The following is a 25,562-nucleotide window of genomic DNA, read 5'->3' as shown; positions in this document are numbered from 1 at the left end:
TGAAATCAGAACAGGCAGGCACCAATGGGAGAGAGTTTCTTTTCTATGCTGAATATAATGGGACTTGTAAGTTTCTGAAAAGGGGTGAGGATCAATCTGAATTTCTGATCCAGGAAGGATGGAGGCAAGGTGGTCAGGAGGAGTCTCCTACAGAGTCAAGGCTAGAGACAGGGCACCCTCCTAGGCCTGCCATCCAAGTTGCCACCTCCTGAGGAGTTACAAAGTACCCGTTTGAAATGGAGTGAAAGTGAGTGTTGCTCAGTTGTGCCCAACTCTTTGTGACCCCATGAACTGCAGCCCCCCAGGCTTCTCTGTCCTTGGGATTTTCTAGGCAAGGATACTGGAGTGATTTGCCATTTCCTTCTCCAGGAGATCTTCCCGACCCAGGATTGAACCCAGGTCTCCTGCATTGCAGGCAGATTCTTCATCGACTGAGATACCAGGGAAACCCTTTGAAATGGAGTGTCTCCTGCTATATCTATAAACAAGGATATCACAGCCATCTGAGATTCCAGCCCTCCAAATGTGAATTTCTGAGCCCAGAGGGCCCTCAAATGGGAGAACAACGCCTACAGCCACTGCCACTCCCTAAGAACATGTTGGGTGGATGTGAAAAAAGAAGGATGCTGGCCTCTAATAGCTGAGGTGCCTATGAAAGGAATGAGTTCAGTGAGCCCAGTTCAGTTCAGTTGCTCAGCCGTGTCTGACTCTTTGTGACCCCCATGGACTGCAGTACGCCAGGCCTCCCTGTCCATCACCAACACCTGGAGTTTACTCAAACTCATGTCCATTCAGTCAGTGATGCCATCCAACCATCTCATCCTCTGTTGTCCCCTTTTCCTCCCTCCTTCAATCTTTCCGGGCATCAGGGTCTTTTCAAATGAGTCAGTTCTTCATTCACATCAGGTGGCCAAAGTATTCGAGTTTCAGGAGTTTCAGTGAGCCCAGAGGTTTGCATCTTCCCAAACATAGAAAAGTACTAAATTCCTTAACTTGAGATATCTGGTTTTCCTTAATTAACAATAATCTTTGATGTTTAGACTATCTGTCCCCTTTGTTGCAAACTCCTCTGTAACCTGACTCCTTCCCTGCCTCCTTAGAGCATTTTCTCAGGGCTACTTGAGATGTAGCCTCCTGGGCTTGAAGTTCTAAGAATTCCCACTGAAAAAACATAAATCTCAACTTTCAGGTTGTGACTATATTTCTTAGTTGACACCCCTAAAATGTTGTGTAAGGGCCTGAGTTAGGCCTCTAGAACCCTGCCTAAGGGCCTCACTGGTAAAATGACAGTTTGGAAACAGGACATTGACAAGCAGTGAGTTCAACACAAATTTTTTCCTTTTTCAATTCTCCTTTTTATCCTTTTGTTTCCCTTGAGAAAACGGGATTTCCCAAGGTTTACAACACAGGTTCCCAAAATGGGATATATCAGCCCCAAGACTGTGCAAGAGAGTCTCTGGGGACAAGAGATGAAAGTGCAGAAACATGTAATTATCAGATCAGATCAGATCAGTTGCTCAGTCGTGTCCGACTCTTTGCGACCCCATGAATCACAGCATGCCAGGCCTCCCTGTCCATCACCAACTCCCGGAGTTCACTCAGACTCATGTCCATCGAGTCAGTGATGCCATCCAGCCATCTCATCCTCTGTTGTCCCCTTCTCTTGCCCCCAATCCCTCCCAGCATCAGAGTCTTTTCCAATGAGTCAACTCTTTGCATGAGGTGGCCAAAGTACTGGAGTTTCAGCTTTAGCATCATTCCTTCCAAAGAAATCCCAAGGCTGATCTCCTTTAGAATGGACTGGCTGGATCTCCTTGGAGTCCAAGGGACTCTCAAGAGTCTTCTCCAACACCACAGTTCAAAAGCATCAATTCTTCGGCACGCAGCCTTCTTCACAGTCCAACTCTCACATCCATACATGACCACTGAAAAAACCATAGCCTTGACTAGACAGACCTTTGTTGGCAAAGTAATGTCTCTGCTTTTGAATATGCTATCTAGGTTGGTCGTAACTTTCCTTCCAAGGAGTAAGCGTCTTTTAATTTCATGGCTGCAGTCACCATCTGTAGTGATTTTGGAGCCCAGAAAAATAAAGTCTGACACTGTTTCCACTGTTTCCCCATCTATTTGCCATGCAGTGATGGGACCGGATGCCATGATCTTCATTTTCAGAATGCTGAGCTTTAAGCCAACTTTTTCACTGTCCACTTTCACCTTCATCCAGAGGCTTTTGAGTTCCTCTTCACTTTCTGCCATAAGGGTGGTGTCATCTGCATATCTGAGGTTATTGACATTTCTCCTGGCAATCTTGATTCCAGCTTGTAATTATAGTTAGCTCTTATCGCATAGATCTCTAGGTGATTCAATCTATGTGTGTGAGCTCAGTTGTTCAGTTGTGTCTGACTTTTTGTGACCCCATAGACTGTAGCCCACCAGGCTCCTCTGTTCATGGGATTATCCCAGCAAGAATTCTGAAGTGGGCTGCTATTTCCTCCTCCATATTTCCCCACCTGGGATGGACCTGCATTTCTTGCATCTCCTGCTTTGTCAGGCAGGTTCTTTGCCACTGAGCCACCTGGGAATTCCGATTCAGTTTATGCGTATGTGCAAAGTACATTAGTAAGACCATGCATGTACTACATTTACAAATATGTACGTTGGGAGGTGTTAAAATATTGGGAAATGTAATAGGCAACAAAAATACATTTGGAGTTCATTGACCCACAGAGTAAAAATCCCAAACTCCATGACATGGCTTACAACTGCCTCACCATGGCTTCCTGCTTCCCTCCCTTCCCTATGTCCTCTGTTACAGAAGAGCCTTCAAATCACCTAACTGTTGTTTACTGTGGGGGTGGGGAGTATGAAAATTGTTGGGAAATTGTTAATAGAATTTCAGACCTTAGCCTTCCCTGAATCATCTCCCTCTCCCTCCTCCCACCTCTGCTACCATCATGTCCAGGACAGATTCCCAGTCCAGCACCTGAAATACTTCATTGCTCCTATTTATCCCCAGCGTGTCTATCTCCTCTGGTTGTGAGCACCTTGGGACAGGGGTGGTGATTTACTGGTCTTTGGATCTCAGGGTTGCCAGAATTAGCAAATAAAAATACAGGGTGCCTAAATAATAAATTTTTTACTGTGAATGTGTCCCCTGGGAAGTATTTGGGACACATTTATAATATAAAATTATTAATATTCATTGTTTATGTGAAATTCATATTTAATTGAGATTCTCTATTTTAACTGGCAACCCTCTTGCACCTCCAGGGCCTGGCTCAGGCATTGTCATGGTGGAGATGTTTGATAATTACCTTTTGAATGAACATCTGAATGAAGAAATGAGGTGGCAGTTAGAACGATTCTCTCCCTGCACCCTCTAGAACAGAGAGATGTGAGGATTTATCTTTTATTTGTTTAATAATTTGATTCTTTAAGGGGAACTCTGACACCATTAATAGTGTGTATGTGTGTATTTTCAGCTCTGTCCACTTATTGGGTCTGGAAGCAATAAGCAAGGACTCCTTAGCAGCACAAACACACCCAGTGCCCATATCTGGGTTTCTGAATGTCATTTCTCTCTAAAAGTTACATGGAGAAATGGCTGAAAATCTCAAGGGCTGCCTGGAACATCTCCCTTTCTCAGAAAAATAGGGTGAACTTAAAGATTAATTGGGTTGAGTATTAAAGGTATGGGCTTCCCTGGTGGCTCAGTGGTAAAGAATCCCACCTGCTATGCAGGAGAATTGGGTTCCATCCCTGAGTGGGGAAGATCCTCTGAAGGAGGAAATGAATACTCCAGTATTCTTGCCTGGAGAATTCCATGGACAGAGGAGCCCAGTGGGCTACAGTCCATGGGGTCACAAGAGTCAGACATGACTTAGCAACTAAACCACCACTACCATAAAAGGCATAGGACCCACTAGAAGAGGTTTCAATGCATCAATTTTTGATAATTTGAACATCAAAAGGTATAATGTCTCTAATGAATATTAACACATTGAAAAACTAATGCACTCATAGTGAGAGAGAGAGATAGGTGGATATGGGGGAAAGAGAGAGAGAGGGAGAGAGAGAAAGAATGAGAAAATGAGAGACAGAGAATAAAAAGGTGGAAAGATCCTTGTTTCCAGGAGAATGTTAGCTAATAAATATTGAAGGAACAATAGAGTTAGAAAATCACCATTTTATAACCAGCAATATAATAGCTGATTTAGGTGAATATAATCAAGGCTGATAAAAAATTTGATAAGAGAACAGGATATTCACATGGACTTTAATTATCCCCCCACAGATTATTTATAATTATCAAGGGGGAAGTGAATGTGACTGCAGCAACATTCGGTAGCCCTGGCCTAACCATGCGATCAAACATCACCTACGAGGATCCTGGTATCATGTGTCTTCTGATGTGAATCAATAAGAAGTACCAACAATACTTATATAATATTCTTGGCTGAAATGATTAACCAGAATCGACATGAGGAAATAGTCAAATCCAGAATGTGGAAAAATTTAAAGAACAACTGGCTTGAAATCTTCATAAACATTAATGTCATAAAAGGCAAAGAATAGGGCTTTCCTGGTGGTCCAGGGGTTAAAAATCCATCTGCCAATGCAGGGGACATGGGTTCAGTCCCTTGTCCAGGAAGATCCCATGTGCCACAGGGCTACTAAGTCTATGCACCACGACTACTGAGCCTGTGCTGTAGAGCTCACGAGTTGGAACTACTGAGCCCATATACCTAGAGCCTGTGCTCAGAAACAAGAGAAATCACTACGGTGAGAAGCCTGTACACCCCAATGAAGAATAGTCCCTACTCCCTGCAACTAGAGAAAGCCAGTGTGCAGCAACAAAGCCCTAGTGTAGCCATATTAAAAAATGCAAAGAACTACACATATGTACACACCCCACAGATACACTGAGTGCATGTAAACAGGTGCAGTCTGAAATGTGACGATGTCAATTTCTTTAAAAAAAGACAAAGAACCATGAGAGAGTTGTTCTGGGCTAAAAGACACTAAAGGGACACAGCAACAAAAAGTCATGGGTAAACACTGATTGGATCCTGGATTGATGGAGAGGATGTTTGGGAAACAATTGAGAAAATTCAAATGGTGTTGAATTGCTGTTAATTTTCTTACATGCGAATGCTATTGGGTAGTTCAGTAGAAGAATATTCTAAATCCAGGAAACGCCTGCTTAAGGATTAGGGTTGAAGTGTGGTGATGTCAGCAACTTAATTTCAAATGGTTCCGAGAGAGAAAATGAATCTAGATGAAGGGTTTTAAAACATTAAAAATGAAAAACACCCCCCCCCCCAAAAAAAAAGAACATGAGGGTATTCAGAGGAGAAAAGATCCAGAAACTGGAGAAAGGCTGGGACAAACAGAGGAAGGGCAGAACGTTTGTGAACTGCCAAACAGGCTATGGAATGAAGTTGTCCGAGACCCTCCCTCCCCTTTTCATCTCCTTCCAGAACATTCTTCCCACCCAATCCCGGCCAAACCTCCACAGTGTAAGATATCCCTGCCTGGAGCAGAGGTGAGCAAGTGATGTAGAAGCTAAAAGCTTCTATGACACATTTGGTCCTTCTAATCAGAGCTTAATATTTTGAAGCATCCCACTGTCCTTTAATATCTTTATTAAAACACGTATGCTACATGCACACGCGCATGCTCATAGAAATGTTCAGCAACCCAAAATATACCTGCAGCCCCCTCTTCCTGCCCCAGCCCGTCTGAAATGACAGAGTGCACCATCTGAGCAATGACTCCTTTCAAGACAATAATTACAAAACACTTAGCGGTATTTCCAAATGATTATACATTTTATTTAAATATTTATCTTTCTCAAATTTGACTTGAAATCTATAAGTAATTAGTTATCAGCCCAGCTACCAGGCTGATGGGCGGTTTCCTTAATTTCTTATGCAGTCGACAGGTTTTAACTCTGAAATTATTCTAGTCACAACATACTTCAAAGTTCTAAATGAAAAAAAAAGTTAAACGCCTTAATATCTTTGAGATTTGCAAAGATATTTGAGGATTTGCTGAGGGATTCAGTGTAGGGATGAAGAAAGTGTTTTGTTAGCAGGCAGACGAACTTGCATCTCCAATTTGAAAGGAAATGTGAAATCTAAATGCATAAAGATTATTTAGATGAGAGAGCACGGAACAGTCACTGTTATTCCTCTGCACCCGGGGCTCTGAGTCCTAGGTTTTAGAGGTTTGGAGAAAGTATGGGAGGATGTGCTTCCCTCCTGTGCCGAGGGTAACCGTGTTTTCACAAGTAAAACATGCAAACTGGCACACCCTAATTATAAGACTAAACTAAACTGAAGCGCAAATCCTCTCCTGGACAAACACACACCCTCTGGCTACATTTGGGCCTCAACAGTGTGGCTTTGAGATGCTCTGGTGTCCTGGGCTGGGTCACCCTCCCAGACCTTCCCGTTGGCCTGGTTCCTGGCTTGTCTGCTGCGAGGTTTCTGGGTTTCAGGTGGCCTGTCCTGCCACACCTTTACACTCTCTGTCTCCTCTACCTCACAACCCCACAGTTCAGCTCCTCAAAGCACGTTTGTTTACCAGGAGAGACTAGTCCCAGAAAACCTAGCCTAAGGCCAAGGCACGGGAGTTCCTGAATGAAGATTTAACTTGTCAACTGAATTCAACTTGGCTGATGGCCTTTGGAAATTACCTTTTGACCAATATCAAATTGTTCACTGCTGTATGTCACTATCCTATGAAAGCCAAATGCTGAAAAGTGGTTCTGGCTAACTGGGAAATTTGGTCAATCAATGACCAAAAATAGTTTCTTTCCTCTGCCTGAGGGTTAAACTCACCTGGAAAAGATGATTTTACCAATTCACATGACTCCCCCAGTGACTCAATGGTAAAGAATCTGCCTGCCAGAGGAGATGCAGGAGGCACAGGTTATATCCCTGGGTCAGGAAGATTCCGTGGAGGAGGAAATGGAAACCCATTCCTGTGTTCTTGTCTGAAAATCCCATGGACAGAGGAGCCTGGTGGGATACAGTCCATGGGGTTACAAAAAGTCAGACACAACTGAGCTTGCATGCAATGCAATACAAAATGAAAAGTTAAAAAAAAAAAATGTGTTTTTCAGGCCAAACAAAATACATCAGCCGAAAAGTGGCACAAGCTGCCAATCTGCCACTCCCAAGGATAGGGAGGATGAGGCCCAGGCTGGGAAGTGATTCGCCCCAGACTGTCCACCCTGTGCTGGATACACAGCAATCCCAGGAACCCAGTCTTTCTCCCAGGAGCCTGACTTAGTACCCGGCTGCAGGGACTCCATTCTCTCACCCCAGCAGGCAGGGACCTGGGAGCCTGAGCCTCTAGTGAGCAGATACTCTTGGTCAGCCCTGCTACATTCTCTGCCAGAAGGACGCAGGAGCAGGGGTTTCCGGCTGTCAGCCCACAGCACGTCCATCACAGTTCTAACAGGCTCTGATGAGAAAGTTCTGGTGGGGCTTCCTATGAATCCAGAGTCATCATGAAAGGATTCTTTAGCTCTGGCTCCCACGGGAGCAGGAAGAGGCTTCACAGACCTGAGGCTCAGCACCTTTCTGTACCCTGTTTGCCCTTAGATTACCTCCCCACACCTCAACCCACCTACAATGCTTCCTCCATCACCCTACCAAAAGGACAGGTGGAGACGCCTCTGAGAAATGGGCTTTGGTTTCTATTATTTCAGTCAGGAGACTGCATCCTTGGATGTCAGAGGGCAGGAGATAATCGCCTTGGTGTGGTTTGGGTTCCAAGAATCAGAGAGGGACAAGGGGTCCCCTGAATCAAAGCAGAGAAAGATTGAAACCCCATATGCCCCACTCTTGACGTCTTGAGCCACCCAGTAAGCTGTCACTGGGCCAACCCAGGGACATGGAGGCAGAGGTTCTGGCCCCCTGAGCTCTTTTCTCTACCTGGCCCTGTGAGCTCAGTCATGGAAATTGAGAGGCTTGGGCTTGAACTGCAGGTCCAGCTCGCCGCAGGGATGAGCACTGAACCCGCCTCTCTCCCCTCTTCCATGACGTGGGCCTGCTGACAACCACCCCAGAATATCAGTTCCCCCCCACCTCAACCTGCCAACCTCTCCCTCCTGCTTGGTGCAAGCGTACCTCTCTCACTCAGTCATGTCTGACTCTTTGAGACCCCATGGACTACAGCCCGCCAGGCTCCTCTGTCCATGGGGTTATTCCAGTAAGAATCCTGGAGTGGACCTACTGGTAACTCTCAGCTTGCAGCACGCGCTGTCTCTGACCTGGCCTCACCCTTTAATTTCAGTCTTCATGGACCTAGTCACTATTCCTCAGGATGTGTTTTCTAATCTGAGTTTTCCTGATTTTGCAGGATGAGTGCTTGATACCTTGGACTGGTCAGACTTCAGCAAAGGTCTGACCTCAGAGGTGGCTTTCTTCCTTGCATCAGCCACTCCCTCCTCTGCCTGCAGTCACCGCAACCTCCCTACTCTGCTGTCTTTTCCCCAATTAACCCAATTGCTCCCTTGCATCCATGCCCACCAAACTTGCTCTCCAGAGAGGTTTGGTTTCCACTCATTTACACCCTGACATGGGTCAGTGGCACCTGTCCCTGGTATTGACTCTAAATCTGGTCCCTGGATGCAAAATGAACATCAAGTCCCAGGGAGTAGAAAGGAGCTGGTGGTGGTGTGGCCGATCACCTTCTGGTTGGGTAAGCCTCAAGCCATCAAAGCAGGAAAGAGATAAAAAGCTCTAAACTGCTAAGTCAAAGCTTGCTCCTCCTGAGAATCAGCAGGCAGACTGGGAGGCAGGACTCTTCAGTGTTTAGCATCAGCTGCCTGATTTGCAAGGTTGGCAGAGGTATGGTATTTGTTTGTTCATTTAACAGATATTTGTTGAGAACCAACTATGTGCTGGCTTGGAGAATGAAGCAGAGAACAGGCACACAAAATCCCTGCTCTTGTGGAGCTTGTATTCTACTGGGGGAGACAGCACTTGTGGGCTTCACGTGCCTGGGAAGGCAGGGAGGAATTTGGGCTTTGGGTCTAGGGATCCTAAACCGTGGAACATTGAATGAGGACAGGCTCACTGTGGCCATGCTGATCACTGGGCCAAAGGAGACAAAATAAGGGGCAGACAGTCTAGGTCAGAGCTAATGACCCAGGATCATGGCCAGGCAAGCAAGACGAGGAAACACAAGGAATAAGTGTCAGTGAGGATGCAGAGAGAGACTTCATGGTTTGTTGGTGGAAATGCAAATTGGTGAGGCCACTGTGTGAAACAGTATGGAAGTTACACCAAAAATTAAAAATAGAACTGCCTTGTGACCAGCAATTCCATTTCTATGTATTTATCCAGAGGAAAAACCCCCCACTAATTTGAAAAGATAGATGCACTCCTATGTGCATTGCAGCATTATTCACAACAGCCAAGATATGGAAGCCACCTAAATAAGATAAACAAGTAGAAATATGATTCTTTAGAAGGTGATAAGTGTTAAGAAGAAGAAAATAGGAAGGAGGATACAGTGTTGAGATGGAGTTGAGTTTTAAACCTGATTGCCAACCTTGCTGAGAGGGTAAATTTTTGAGTAAAGTTCTGAAACAAGCAAGAAAGGCTGTGGAACAGCTATCTGGGGGAAGATTCCAGGAAGATGCAACAGCAGGTGCAGAGTCCTGTGGAATGTGTGTGGGACAGAGAGGAGGCCATCAGCCAGCACAGAAGAGAGAGAGACGGAGAGCAACGGGTGAGGTCAGGGGCTGGATGGCAAGGATGCCAGATAGGGACTTGGTTTTAACTCTGAGATGGGAGCTACGGGAGGATTCTGAGCAGAGAGAGACTTGGTCTGACTAGTGTGTTAACTGGGTCACTTTAGATGCTATGTTGAGAAGAGATGGCAGAGGGGTAAAATGGTTAGGAGGCTACTCCAGTGTCCTTTTACCCAGTTTATGAGGTTCTAATGGCAAATACACTGGGGTGGTTTGCATTCCCTCCTCCAGTGGATCACATTTTGCCAGAACTCTGGCAAAAGACTATGACCCATCCGTCTTGGGTGTCCCTGCATGCATGGCTCATAGCTTCATCAGTTATGCAAGCCCCTTTGCCATGACAAGGCAGTGATCTGTGAAGGGCTGATAAAGGTCTGTATAGTCAAGGCTATGGTCTTCCCAGTGGTCACGTATGGTTGTGAGAGCTGGACCGAAAAGAAGGCAGAGCACCAAAGAATTGATGCCTTTGAACTGTGGTACTGGAGAAGACTCCTGAGAGTCCCTTGGACAGCAAGGAGATAAAACCAGTCAATCCTAAAGGAAATCACCCCTGAATACTCACTGGAAGGACTGATGCTGAAGCTCCAGTATTTTGGTCATCAGATGTGAACAGCTGACTCATTGGAAAAGTCCCTGATGCTGGGGAAGATTAAGGGCAGAAGGAGAAGAGGGCATCAGAGGATGAGATGGCTGAATGGCATCACCGATGCAATGGACATGAACTTAGGCAAACTTTGGGAGGTGGTGAGGGACAGGGAGGCCTGGCATGCTGCAGTCCATGGGGTTGCAAAGAGTCGGACATGACTGGCTGGCTGAACAACAGCAACGACTACTACTACTACTCCAATGACCCAAGTGAAAGATGATGGTACCTTGGACCAGCCTGGACAGTGGGGAAGGTGGAAGGGCTCAGATTGTTGAGGGTGGGAGGGATGCAGCGGGGGGAGGGAAGAAATAAAAAAATGCAGGAAAGAGGAAGGGTGGGAGGGAAGGAGGATGAAGGGAAGGAAAGAAATGTTAACTGTTGTTATTATTCATCAGTATGCTGTTATTTACTGGAGTACTTTAGCACCTTGATTTACAGCCTACTTATATCAGTTAGCTACTGTGATAATAATGCTACACAATAAACTACCCTGAAATTCAGTGGCTAAAACAACAATCATTTACTCTTAACTCTTGCGGCTGAGATCCTGTGGATGTAGGATGGGTTCGACAGAGTGGCTCTAGGATGCCCTTGGCTCCAGATTCTTGAACTTGTTATTCTCATACAGCTGCAGAAGCAGGGTAACTTCAGGTGGGGACAAAGCCCAATTGTACAAGCATATTTCAAGTCTTTTCATGCATCATGCTCACTGATGTCCCTTTGTAGAAGTAAGTCACATGGCCAAGCCCAAATTCCAGGAGCAGAGAAATCAACCATCTAGTGGGAGCAAAACACAATGAAGGGTATGAATGTAGGGAAGGTGAAGAATTAGGGCAATTACTCAGTCATATCACTCTTCATTGCCTCCTACCTTTCTATGAAGAATCATTTGTGATGATCAGGGATAGGAAGGTGTCTAATGGGACCCGAGTGTCTTTTCCACTCTAGCTTCTTCTATCGCTTTCTTCCTCTCAGTTGTGCTTTTTCAGGGCTGTGACTTTGTGTTCCTTTGAAGAAGCATCAGTCAGCCTTCTTTGCTTGCAGGCCACAAAAACCTCTGGTAGACTTCATCAAAAAGGGAATTGGATGAAGTGCTATTAGGAGCTTACAAAACTGGCAGGTGGCTAGAGAACGAGGCTGGAAACAGAACAGATTATAGGAGAGCTCTGGGGATCCAGGCACTGATGGTGAGGTGGGGAGGGCACTCTAGTGGGGCTTTCCATCACCGTGTCTTTGTTCTCAGAATTCAAAGTTTTGGCAGAGAGGGTCCCATTGGCCTAACACCTCTTGGTTTGGGGTAGAACAAGGCATCACAGCTTATTTCTTGCCAAGATTACCCACAATAAGGAAGAGTAGTTTCCCAAAAGGAAGTCAGGAAGCAATAGGAGGGATAACAACAACAACAGAAAGTCAGTGTCCTCTATGTCAGGCTTCTAGGGCAATGGATGTAACAGAAAGAGGCTTGAAGTGCAGACAAGAAGCCAGATTCTCCACCCCCTGCTCTGCTACCAATTTGCTTAGAATATTGAATTCAAGGTGGATTTCTTCTTCTTTAACAAACACTTGAGTGGAACTTACGATGTTCCAGGCCCTGTTCTAAGAACTTGACAAACATTAACTCAGCAGTCCCTGATCTCAAGGAGTTGTTAGCGAGGGCGACGATGTACCTGACCTCACAGCTTAGCTGTAAGGACTAAATGAACAGCATGTGTGAAACATCCAGGAGAACTCTGGCATGCAGAAAATACTCAATACATGTGTTACCTTCTCCCAGCCAGCTCTCACTTCCATCCTGACAGAGGACTCCACGAGAGAGGGGATACTTGAGGTTTCAGGGGCCGTCCTAAGTCTCTAATACTGACATCAGGGACACCTCTGCCTCCAGCAGCACAGCCAGCCTGCCCACTAGAGTCCAAGAAGTATGGGGTTTGTAAGTCGTGCAAGGTCGTCTTGAGAGTGGAAAGATATGAAGCCTCAGGACATCTTGTCACCACCATCTTCGGTATTTCTGATGCCAGGGAAGCTCTGGATCTCATTTTCTAAGCTATATGCTTTCCAGTGTGATGGTGGAAAAGTTCTCCATCTGTGAGGTCCAGGGTGGCAGCCAGTAGTCCCAATGGGGCTACTGAGCACCTGACAAATGGCTAGTTTTACTGAGGAGCTAAGCTTATCTTTAATTTTAATCATTTACATTTAAATAGCTGTTTGTGGCCAGTGACTATCAAATAGATAGTGCAGCTAGAGTTTTGCTTCTTTTTTAAAATTTATGTATTTGGCTGCGTTGGGTCTTTCTTGCAGCATGTGGACTCTCTCATTGTGGTGCTTGGGCTCAGTAGTTGCAGTGCATGAGCCCAGCTGCCCTGAGGCATGTGGGATCTTACTTCCCCAGCCAGGGACCGAACCCCTGTCCCCTGCACTGCAAGTGGATTTTTAACCCCTGGACCACCAGGGAAGTGCCCCTGCTAGAGTTTTCGATGGAACCACCTAAGAGATGCTGACACCTGGAGTGAGAGTGGCGGGATGGAGCCTTTAGAGAAGGACAGAGCAGCTCACTTTCCATTCTAGGAGGCAGCCCCAGAAAGGCCCCCACGTGACCATCTCTGAGCTCTGGCTCCTGCTTCTCCCCTCCCACCCTGTTCTCCTCACTCCCCAGCAATGACCCCTGGCAGCCGACAGACACCTTGGGTGGGAGTCATCCTGTTTCAATCCTACACTCAGGCTGCTCACAGTAAACAGACCCAAAGGTTAATGGAGGTGAGATAAATGGGAAACACTCAGAGAAAAATTAATTAATCTGGGGTTTCTGCTCCCTCAGTGTGACTCATCCCTCCAGAGCCACCTGTCTACTGGCTGGTTTTGCAGGTTGCATTTTATTAATACAAAAGAACAACAATTCTGTGTACATCAATACTAATACCTAGAACCACTGAATGTCAAAGCTGGAGGGAACCTTTAAGAGCAGCTGAGTCAGCATCCTTATTTTGTGGATGGGATGACTGAGGTCTAGCTAGGATGGGCAACCTGAAAAGCTGACTCCAGTCCTGTAGGAGGAGGTGTGGAAAAGGAGGCTGTTTCCCTTCTGCAATTGAGCTGATGGAGCTAGAGGGAGAGCCCACAGGATCCCAAGAGACTGAGCCAGAGAAGTGTGTCCAAAGGGCATCCTCTAAGCAATGTATGGGGAGCAGAGGTGGGAGGCTCAGGGAGTCAGAGGGCTGGGAATGCTGAGGTCAGCCAGAGATATGGACCCATATTCTGGACAACAGAACATTTCAAGGGCTGTTCTGGTCTGTTCTGGCTGCTATAACAAAAATACCATGGACTGAATGCTTGAGCAATGAACAACTATTTATTTCTCATAGTTCCAGAGACTGGGAGGTCCATGATCAGGCACCAGCAGATTTGATGTCTGGTGAGAACCCACTTCCTTTTTTTTTTTTTTTAATTTTATTTTATTTTTAAACTTTACATAATTGTATTAGTTTTGCCAAGTATCAAAATGAATCCACCACAGGTATACATGTGTTCCCCATCCTGAACCCTCCTCCCTCCTCCCTCCCCATACCCTCCCTCTGGGTCGTCCCAGTGCACTAGCCCCAAGCATCCAGTATCGTGCATCGAACCTGGACTGGCATCTCGTTTCATACATGATATTTTACATGTTTCAATGCCATTCTCCGAAATCTTCCCACCCTCTCCCTCTCCCACAGAGTCCATAAGACTGTTCTATATATCACTGTCTCTTTTGCTGTCTCGTACACAGGGTTATTGTTACCATCTTTCTAAATTCCATATATATGTGTTAATATACTGTACTGGTGTTTTTCCTTCTGGCTTACTTCACTCTGTATAATAGGCTCCAGTTTCATCCACCTCATTAGAACTGATTCAAATGTATTCTTTTTAATGGCTGAGTAATACTCCATTGTGTATATGTACCATAGCTTTCTTATCCATTCATCTGCTGATGGACATCTAGGTTGCTTCCATGTCCTGGCTATTATAAACAGTGCTGCAATGAACATTGGGGTACATGTGTCTCTTTCCCTTCTGGTTTCCTCAGTGTGTATGCCCAGCAGTGGGATTGCTGGATCATAAGGCAGTTCTATTTCCAGTTTTTTAAGGAATCTCCACACTGTTCTCCATAGTGGCTGTGCTAGTTTGCGTTCCCACCAACAGTGTAAGAGGGAGAACCCACTTCCTTATTCTTGCTGTGTCCTCACATGGGAGAAGGGATTAGAGAGCTCTGCAAGGTCGCTTTTATCAAGCACTAGTCCCACACCTGTGGGCTCCATGTTCATAACCTAATCATCCCAAAATAATTATATCGTAATTATGCCAATACCATTGCATTGGGGAATTGGATTTCTACAAACGAATTTTGTGGGACGCACATCACTGTTGTTGTTCAGTCACTAAGTTGCGTCTGACTCTGCGATGCCATGGCCTGCAAAATGTCAGGCTCCTCTGTCCTTCACAAGCTCCCAGAGTTTGCTCAAACTCACGTCCATTTAGTCGGTGATGCCATCCAACCATCTCATCCTCTGTCTCACTCTTCTCCTTCTGCCCTCAATCTTTCCCAGCATCATGATCCTATACTTTGGTCACCTGATATGAAGAGCTGACTCACTGGAAAAGACTCTGATGCTGGGAAAGATTGAAGACAGGAGGAGAAGGGGACAATAGAGGACAAGATGGTTGGATGGCATCACTGACTCAACAGACATGAGTTTGAACAAACTCTAGGAGATGGTGAAGGACAGGGGAGCCTGGCGTGCTGCAGTCCATGGGGTCACAAAGAATCAGACACAACTGAGCTAATGAACAACAAATTTACAGGAAATAGGCTTAGGAAGATCAAGCAGCTGATTCCAGGATGCACAGCGAGTGGGGGTTCAGAGCTGAAATTTGAGCTCGGGTGTGTGTGACTTCATACGCCATGGGAGTGTAGCAGGAGAGGCTCACTAGCTCCATTTGACAGACTAGAAAATGCAAAGGTTGTGTGATGGTCTGGGGACATAGTGCTGGGGAGTGACATAGAGGTGGGAACCCAGGACTCCTCCATTTGAGTTCTGTGCTTCCTCCAGAGCCCATATTTCCGCTTTCTCATATGTACTGGTCTGGAGTATCCTTTGAACTGGGTGACTTCACAATTTGTTTTATTTGGCACGTGGGGAGGGATGTGTCCTGCTGTGGTCTCCAGAGCCGCCTGGACAGTGAGTATTGATTTGGGGAGTCAGGAGTGTGGTCTCAATTTCTGAAAGCAAACGACTTCTTGAGTGGTATCCCCAGCTAAATTATGATGCCTTGTCCTTTCGGCCGGCTGGCTGTGTGTGAAGGGAGGTGGGGCTCCCAGCAGACGGCAAGGAAAGGTTAGGAGCCCACACAGCATCCCAGATGCTCGCTGGGGCTTGCCCCACACAAACGAACGTCTCAGCAAAGAGCACTCCTGGCTGATTAATAGGTACACACTTGGCCTTGATGGGGGCTGGGCCCAAGCGGCTGTTAATCAGCTCACCTCATGCCTACACAGGAGCTTGAGTTCCCGGGGGGGAAGGGCTGCCATGGCTCAAACCCTTGGAGACGCCAAGCCACCAGCCTCCAGTCCACGCTGCTGCTCCCCATGGTCCTGTGAGGACTCGGAGGGCCTGACCCAATGGCGTGTCCCCTGCCTCCCTGACTGTTTGGTCACTAAGTACTTCCCCATCCCTCCTGAGAGAGAGCTCAGGGACGACCCCTGGGTGGTGACCCTTGGATGGTGTCCTCTGCCCTTGGGGTTGGGTGAGAAGTAGCAAGAGGCTAAAGATGCCTAGGGTCAGGGGAGGTGGGCATTCCACTGAGGCCAGAAGACTTCACTCCCTTTTCCAAAGGAATAAAAAGAGATAACCTTGTCTTTTGTTTGTTTTCATGTTGTTTTGCTTTACTGTGGTAAGATACATACATAAAAAAATTTACTGGTTCAAGTGGGAGGGGACATATGTATACCTATGGCTGATCCATTTTGATGTATGGCAGAAACCAGCACAATATAGTAATTATCCTTCAATTAAAAATAAATAAATTAAGAAAAAAATTTACTGGTGCAAGAGGGAGAGGACTTATGTATACCCATGACTGATTCATGTTGATGTATGGAACGAAACAATATTGCAAAGCAATTATCCTCCAGTTAAAAATAAATTTAAAAAATTAAAAAACAAAGAAAATTTACCATTAGTGACATATAGCACATTCACAGCATTGTGCAGTCATGACAGTAGTTCCAGGATATTTTCATCATCCCCAAAAGGAAATACCATACACATTAAGCTGTTGCTACTCATTCCCTCCTCCCCCAACCCCTGGCAATCACCAATCTGCTTTCTGTCTCTGGATTGCCTATTCTAGACATTTCCTACAAACAGAATCACAAAATACGTGACCTTTTGTGTCTGGTTTCTTTGACTTAGCTTAATGTTTTCAAAGGGCTTCCCTCATAGCTCAGTTGGTAAAGAATCTGCCTGCAATGCAGGAGACCTGGGTCGGGGAGTTCCCCTGGAGAAGGGATAGGCTACCCACTCCAGGATTCTTGGGCTTCCCTTGTGGCTCAGCTGGTAAAGAATCTGCCAGCAATATGGGAGACTTGGGTTGGGAAGATTCCCTGGAGAAGGGAAAGGCTACCCACTCCAGTATTCTGGCCTGGAGAATTCTGTGTACTGTATAGTCCATGGGGTTGCAAAAAGTCGGACACAACTGAGTGACTTTCACTTTTAATATTTTCAAGGTTCATACAGGTAGCATGTGTCAGTACTTTATTCCTTTTTTATGATTGAATATTATTCCATCGTGTAGATAAAGTAAATTTTATTTATCCATTCAGCTGTTGATGGACATTGGGTTATTTCTACCTATGGACATTATGAATAATGCTGCTGTGAACAACTCACCTGTGAGTTTTTATTAGAACCTCAGTTTTCGAGAAAAGAGACAACATTGTTTCACATGTTTGAAACAAATGCGTTCAGTCTTCTGCTATTCCAATATAGTGGCCACTACTTTTCACTTTCATGCATTGGAGAAGGAAATGGCAACCCACTCCAGTGTTCTTGCCTGGAGAATCCCAGGGATGGGGGAGCCTGGTGGGCTGCCGTCTATGGGGTCGAACAGAGTCGGACACGACTGAAGCGACTTAGCAGCAGCAGCAGCAGCCACATATGGATATTTAAATTTAAATTAATTAAAATAAGGTTTCCCGGATGGCTCAGTGGGTAAAGAATCCACCTCCAATGCAAATGACACAGGAGATGTGGGTTTGATCCCTGGGTGGAGAAGATCCCCTGGAGGAAGAAATGGCAACCCACCTCAGTATTCTGATAATTAAAATAAAGACTTCAGGTCCCCAGTTGCAATGATTATTTTCCAAGTGCTTAATAACTACATGTGGCTAGCAGCTACCACATTGAATGGCAGTGCAGATATAGAACATTTCCATCATCCCAGGGAGTTTGGTTGGTAAACTCTTGTCTAAAACATACTACTAATGGAAATCCTGCCAGTCCTTCAATAGGTGTTTCAACTCCAATAGTTTTTCAATAACTTGAACCTCCCTGATCTCTCCCTTTCCTTGGGTTACCTTCTGAGGACAAGGCTATTTCCCTGCCATTGTCCTTTCTGGAGGAGGGAGGGGTAGTTTTTTCTACTTGCCTTTTTTTCTCTCTTCTTTCCAAGACAGTAGAAACTAGAGATCTTGTTTTGTCCCCTAACTTGTATACACTGATGGACACACTTTAGCACTCAGCATTGCAGCCACTTTGTACCCACAACCTGGCCCTTTAACAGCAAACGTCCCAACCCTGATAGGGCTTGGCATTGCCAATGTAACCCAGTGTGGGTAGACATCCTAGTCTGGGAAAGTTAATGCTGTCACATCAGAATCAATTGTTATAAGGTCTTGTTTTTGCCCCTTCCTGCATTGGCCCATCCAAGTCAAATAGAGCATTCCATATGCTCCTGCATGTTGATGTCAGCTGCAGTTACCCAGTAGGGCCCCTGGTGTCCCTCTACTCATCTGGCAGCCTTCGTGGATACCTACCCATTGCTTTCTTAGGTCCTCAGAGGAACCCTCTGTCAACAGTGGCCTCTGGAAGAATGTCACTGTCCAATGAGGACAAGGAAGGCTGGGGATGGGCTCCCAGGTCTCAGCCTCTATACCTGATACTGACCTTCATGCTGGGAAAGAGTGAAGGCAAAAAGAGAAGCGGGAAGCAGAGGGTGAGATGGTTAGGTAGCATCACTGACTCAAGAGACATGAGTTTGAGCAAACTCCAGTAGATAATGAAGGACAGGGGAACCTGTCATCCTGCAGTCCATGGGGTTGCAAAGAGTTGGAGACAACTTAGTGACTGAATGACAACAACGTGATACTCAGTGCCAGAATGGCTGGGGCTCAGTTTGTGCTGTGGACCATGAAACTCCTGAAGCAACCAAGGGTCACACCTGAGAAGACAGTGCCTAAAGGTTAATTAAGGATGCTCATGTGTTGCGGACCAAGAGCTGAGAATAAGGAGGAGCTAACTGGTCCATGGGCTCTTTGGCCAATCCTGCCTGGGCAGAAGGTGTCCACTCTGATAAGCTCACTTGATTGAGCCAGTAAGGCATAAACTAGCAGGTCATCTAGTCCAGTTCCCCTATGTGATAGATGAAGAGGCTGAGCCCCAGAGAGCCTTGAGCAGCTCCACTGCCGCCTACTGGTGCAGTCACGTCACACCTTGGAGGCGCTGCTGTCACAAGCAGTCCCCATCAGTGTTACCACAAGCTGAGGTCCACAAGCCTACCCCCACTCACGCCGCCCTGAAAAGCCATGGTATCAGGCTCAGCCAGCCTCCAGAAAGCGGTTGCAAGCGACTCATGTTACCGGCACAGCCAGCAGGGACCAAGAAGGTCATCGTAAGGAAAGATACTAAAAGAAGCCAGAACATGGCTCAAGACTCATTTATACACCTGGCTAACATGACAAGGACCCGAGGTGGGCTTTTGTCATGTGGCGAAGGAGTCGGGGATAGGTCCAGGGGGTAGTTTTGGGGTACCAGCAGGTAAAATGGCTATTACTATGTTGAGAGGATTCTCTACTTCACCCTAACAGAACTACTGGAGGAATGAGAATGAGTACAGTAAGAGGGAATGGGGTTAGGTCCTAGACAGCCAGGCTCAATGGCACCTTTCCACCTGGGCTCAGGCAGCAGTCCTGCCTCCCAAATGTGGATGCCCAGTGGGTACTGACCCCAGGATCCTAGTCCTCCCGAGGTGACCAGTTTGCAGCAGAACCAGGCAGACAATCAGGGGACACATGATGTGCATGTGTCCAGGCTGTGGGCTACCATTCCACAGGCTCCCTCCCAAAGGCTGCCCAGCCAAGCAGTAGTGATTTGGATAAAGAGATACAAGTTCCCAGCCAGCAGTCTCCTCAACATCACTAGCATAGTTATTCTGTACATGTCCCCAGACCTCATAAGAGGAAAAAAAGACAAAAGCTCCACTATCTGAGAATAAGTACCTTCCCAAAACTGATTAGGGCAGGGAGAAATATCAATAACCTCAGATATGCAGATGACACCACCCTTATGGCAGAAAGTGAGGAAGAGCTAAAGAGCCTCTTGATGAAAGTGAAAGAGGAGAGTGAAAAAGTTGGCTTCAAGCTCAGCATTCAGAAAACTAAGATCATGGCATCTGGTCCCATCACTTCATGGCAAATAGATGGGGAATCAGTGGAAACAGTGGCTGACTTTATTTTGGGGGGCTCCAAAATCACTGCAGATGGTGATTGCAGCCATGAAATTAAAAGACGCTTACTCCTTGGAAGGAAAGTTATGACCAACCTAGACAGCATATTCAAAAGCAGAGACATTACTTTGTCAACAAACGTCCATCTAGTCAAGGCTATGGTTTTTCCTGTGGTCATGTACGGATGTGAGAGTTGGACTGTGAAGAAAGCTGAGTGCCAAAGAATTGATGCTTTTGAACTGTGGTGTTGGAGAAGACTCTTGAGAGTCCCTTGGACTTCAAGGAGATCCAACAAGTCCATCCTAAAGGAGATCAGTCCCAGGTATTCATTGGAAGGACTGATGCTGAAGCTGAAACTCCAGTACTTTGGCCACCTCATGTGAAGAGTTGACTCATTGGAAAAGACCCTGATGCTTGGAAAGATTGAGGGTGAGAGGAGAAGGGGACGACGAAGGATGAGATGGTTGGATGGCATCACCGACTGAATGGACATGGGTTTGGGTGGACTCCGGCAGTTGGTGATGGATAGGGAGGCCTGGTGTGCTATGGTTCATGGGGTCAGAAAGAGTTGGACACGACTGAGCGACTGAACTAAACTGAGGCAATGTTAGCTATTCCAACCATCAGCCACTGTGGGCAGCCACTAAGTAATAATAAATGTGAGACTCCAGCCATAGGATGTGAATAAAAGAGGTTGGCACTGAGTACAAAACTGCCTGTTGACAAAATAACTAGCAATATCCATGCAACACAGAGCTTTTATTTTGTTTTCATCCACAGATTTCTTTTTTCAGTAATGACAACCATGATGTTTTCAGAAGGCTTTTTTTCACATCTTGCCAAGTAGAGATTTTAAAGAGTTTTAAGTCAGAAAATCTTTCCAGACTAGGAAAGTCTCCTGTGGACCGTGATGGAAGAAATCTATCTACCCTAGACTTCCATGCTATGAGGAAGCCCAGACCACATGGGAAGGCTGTGTGCAGGAGCTCTGATTGATAGTCTTGCCTGAACTCCCAGCAGACCACCAGCATCAGCTGCCAGCCTTCTGAATGGGTCAGCTTAAAAGTCCAGCACAGTCAAGCTTTCAGAGGACTGCAGCCCAGCCAGTCTCTGGCCTTTGCAACCCCACTTAAGTCTCCAAGTCTGAACTGCCCAGTGGAGCCCTTTTTGAAATCCTAACCCACAAAATAGTGAGCAAACGAAATGATTATGTTAAATAACTTAAAAAACCCAACTAAACAAAAACAAACAAAACTACCTTGATACAACTAGAGGTATTTTCAAGTTCACAAACTACATGTACTTGCTACTAAGGGTCTTAAATTGTATAATCAAGAAAGATACTGAAGGGACTTCACTGGTGGCCCAGTGGTTAAGAATCTGCTTTCTAATGGAGGGGACATGAGTTCAATCCCTGGTCAGGGAACTAAGATCTTGCATGCCACAGAGAAACTAAACCCTCACACCATAACTACTGAGCTTGTGTGCTCTAGAGCCCATGTGCCACAATGAAAGATCTTGTGTGCCCCAGCTAAGACCTGATGCAGCCAAATAAGAAAATAAAATTTTGAAAAAGAAGAAAGATACTGAGGCTCCAAATTGGGGAGCGCCTTGCTCAAGGACACCCTACTCTGGATCCCAGGCTTCCTGTCCCCTGGGCCGTGAGGTCTGATTCTTGTCTCCCTTGGTCCCCATTTGCTGGCTGGCTCATCGAACAGAGGCATCTACCGTTGGACCACAGAGCACCCTCTGCCTGTCTCATTTGTTTACAGAAGATTTTACTCTAACAACTCCTTTCCTCAATGGAAATATCAGTGAGCAGATCTGTCAAATGAAACACGCCACCCCAGACCAGCGTCTGAGGCCAGTTCCATAAGAGCAGGGAGGCAGTGTAGCGGTAGAGACAGAGCAGGTGACGTTTCCCTGTGGCCTGAAGGAAGGAGCTTGGCTGGGTCACCGGGCCGGCCTCCTGTCAGCAGCAGAAGTGGAGGAGCCACGCTGAGCCAGCACTACTTAGTCAAGCAAACGCAAGTGGGAAACCAACCAAGAAGCAACTTGCCAGCTTCCTAGTGTGGGGGCAGTCTCAGGCACCCCACAGGGGGCCCCAAATGGGCTTTTAGGCATCTGGAGAGTAGCACTGGCTTCTGAAAAAGCAGATGCACTCAGGAGAGATCGACAGACCCCAGTAAGGTAAGACCAATTACTTCATGGAATTCAGACAAGAAACTGAAAATTTCCATACAATTGGTTTAAGCAAATGAATATGTTTAAACCTAGATGCAGAACTTCTTATTTATCCTGACTGATGATGTTCACTTTATAGCTTTGGGCTATGTCTTCTGGCTTGGTTTGATTTTTTTCCATCTTGAAACTTAATAGCTATCTTATCTTTCTTATCTACAAGTGTAATAAAGTTCAGTTCAGTTGCTCAGTCGTGTTCAACTCTTTGTGACCCCATGGAGTGCAGCACTCCAGGCTTCCCTGTCCATCACCATCTCCTGGAGTTTGCTCAAATTCATGTCCATTGAATTGGTGATGCCATCCAACAATCTCATCCTCTGTCGTCTCCTTCTCCTACAGCCTTCAATCTTTCCCAGGATCAGGGTCTTTCCCAATGAGTCAGTTCTTCACATCAGGTAGCCAAAGTATTGGAGCTTCAGCTTCAGCATCAGTCCTTCCAATGAATATTCAGGACTCATTTCCTTTAGGATGGACTGGTTGGATCTCCTTGCAGTCCAAGGGACTGTCAAGAGTCTTCTCCAACACCACAGTTCAAAAGCATCAATTCTTTGGCACTCAGCTTTCTTTATGGTCCAATTCTCACATCCCTACATGACTACTGGAAAAACCATAGCTTTGACTAGACGGACCTTTGTTGGCAAAGTAATGTCTCTGCTTTTTAATGTGCTGTCTAGGTTAGTCATAGCTTTGCTTCCAAGGAGCAAGCGTCTTCTAATTTCATGGCTTCAGTCACCATTTGCAGTGATTTTGGAGCCCCCCAAAATAAAGTCTCTCACTGTTTCCATTGTTTTCCCATCTATTTGCCATGAAGTGTAATCAAAATAGTTCATATCTTCCTGTTATCATGACTGAGATGGTGAAAAGCATTAGGGCATGAGAAATGGTGCAGATCTTCCCACCAAACTGGTTCTAATATTTTCTTCAACCCCGTGGCAGTTCAGCCAGTTCAGAAGTTATCTCTCTCTCTCCTATGCTCACTCCTATACCTATAAAATAGAATATTTTATAATGCTGTAAAGTAAATTTTTATATACACAATAATAATTTTATATGTGTGCATAAATACAACTGTTTCATACACATTTTAAGAAGAGTCCCATTTTGTTTGGCTTCTCTTCCCTCTCCAATCTTCTGCTCACAACACTTTCCACTACCAGCTCTAGGCCTTCTCTGGGTAACCTAGGTTAACAAACAGTGTGGGTTGTGTGTCCTTCTATATTTTTCCATATACACATACATATATACACACACATACCATATACAGACACACATACATATACATGCACACCATACGAACATTGCTGTTTTTTTTTTTTAATATTTACTTATTTATGTTTGGCTGCACTGGGTCTTCACTGCTGTATGTGGGCTTTCTCTAGCTGCAGTGAACGAGGGCTACTCTCTAGCTGCAGTGCATGGGCTGCTGACTGTGGCGGCCTCTCCTGTTGTGGAGCACAGGCTCCAGGGCACACAGGCTTCAGTAGTTGTGACACTAGGGCTTAGTTGCTCCAAGGCATAAGAGATTTTCTTAGATGAGGTATTGAACTTGTGTCTCTCACATTAGCAAGTGGATTCCTAACCGTTAGACCACCAGGGAAGTCCAAACATTGGGGTTATTTTTCCCATGTTTTACATTAATTGGATACCATCTTACACACTTTTCTTTATCTTTGTTTTCTTATCATCAATAACTTGTAAAAATTATTCCTAGTCAATCATCAGAGCTCTAATACACTTTGTTAAAGGGTTATATAACAGACTACCCAATGAAAAATGGGTCATTATTTATTCAACTCTTTCTAATTGGATAGGCATTTACCCTTTTTCTGTATCAGAAAAGATCAGTCGCTCAGTCCAACTCTTTGCAACCCCATGAATCACAGCACACCAGGCCTCCCTGTCCATCACCAACTCCCGGAGTTCACTGAAACTCACATCTATCGAGTCGGTGATGCCATCCAGCCATCTCATCCTCTGTCGTCCCCTTCTCCTCCTGCCTCCATCCCTCCCAGCATCAGGGTCTTTTCCAATGAGTCAGCTCTTCACATCAGGTGGCCAAAGTACTGGAGTTTCAGCTTTAGCATCATTCCTTCCAAAGAAATCCCAGGGCTGATCTCCTTCACAATGGACTGGTTGGATCTCCTTGCAGTCCAAGGGACTCTCAAGAGTCTTCTCCAACACCACAGTTCAAAAGCATCAATTCTTCGGCACTCAGCCTTCTTCACAGTCCAACTCTCACATCCATACATGACCACAGGAAAAACCATAGCCTTGACTAGACGAACCTTTGTTGGCAAAGTAATGTCTCTGCTTTTGAATACGCTGTCTAGGTTGGTCATAACTTTCCTTCCAAGGAGTAAGTGTCTTTTAATTTCATGGCTGCAGTCACCATCTGTAGTGATTTTGGAGCCCAGAAAAATAAAGTCTGACACTGTTTCCACTGTTTCCCCATCTATTTCGCATGAAGTGGTGGGACCAGATTCAAGCAATAACTATTCTTGCATATATGTCCTCATGAACTGGTGCTTCTATTTCTAGGGATAAATTATAAAAAATGAGATGGATAATTTTAATATCTAATTTTAAAAATGTTGCTGGATCATTTCCCAAAATGGCCCTAATAATTCAGATTTCCATATCCAAGCCCAGAGTGGGTGTTCCCACTGACAGTTCCCCAGAGTAGGCCTTTTCATTTTTGCATACCTGGCATATTAACTTCTTGTATTTTAACCTCTCTTGTCTTTGTGTGTTTGTTTACTTTTACATTGCTAACCTCTTTCATTTCTCCTAATCAAGCTTGTGAGGAGATATTTCACCTTATTGTTCTTCCAAAATACTGTTTTTAGATTTATTGTCCCTTTCTCTTATTTGAAATCTTTTCCTAGTTCAATTTCAGCTTTTGTCTTTATGAGTTTCCTATTCCTAGATTAAAAATTTTTTTTCTTTATCTTATTAATTTCTTGAATTCTGAAATGTTTTAACTTTAATTTTAAATGAAAAAGGCATTTTAAGCATGTTCATTTTTATTAGCATGGCTTTTCTGACTCATAGGTTATGTATAAAGTGTTCTTTTCACTGACTTGTACAGAATTTGTAATATCTCTTTTGATTTTTCTCTCAGTTCAATGATTTTTTAAGATTGTATAT

The sequence above is a fragment of the Bos javanicus genome, chromosome 2, assembly GCF_032452875.1.
Source record: "Bos javanicus breed banteng chromosome 2, ARS-OSU_banteng_1.0, whole genome shotgun sequence".
In the NCBI taxonomy this organism is placed as follows: Eukaryota; Metazoa; Chordata; class Mammalia; order Artiodactyla; family Bovidae; genus Bos; species Bos javanicus.
Note: the sequence above shows the minus strand (reverse complement) of the source record.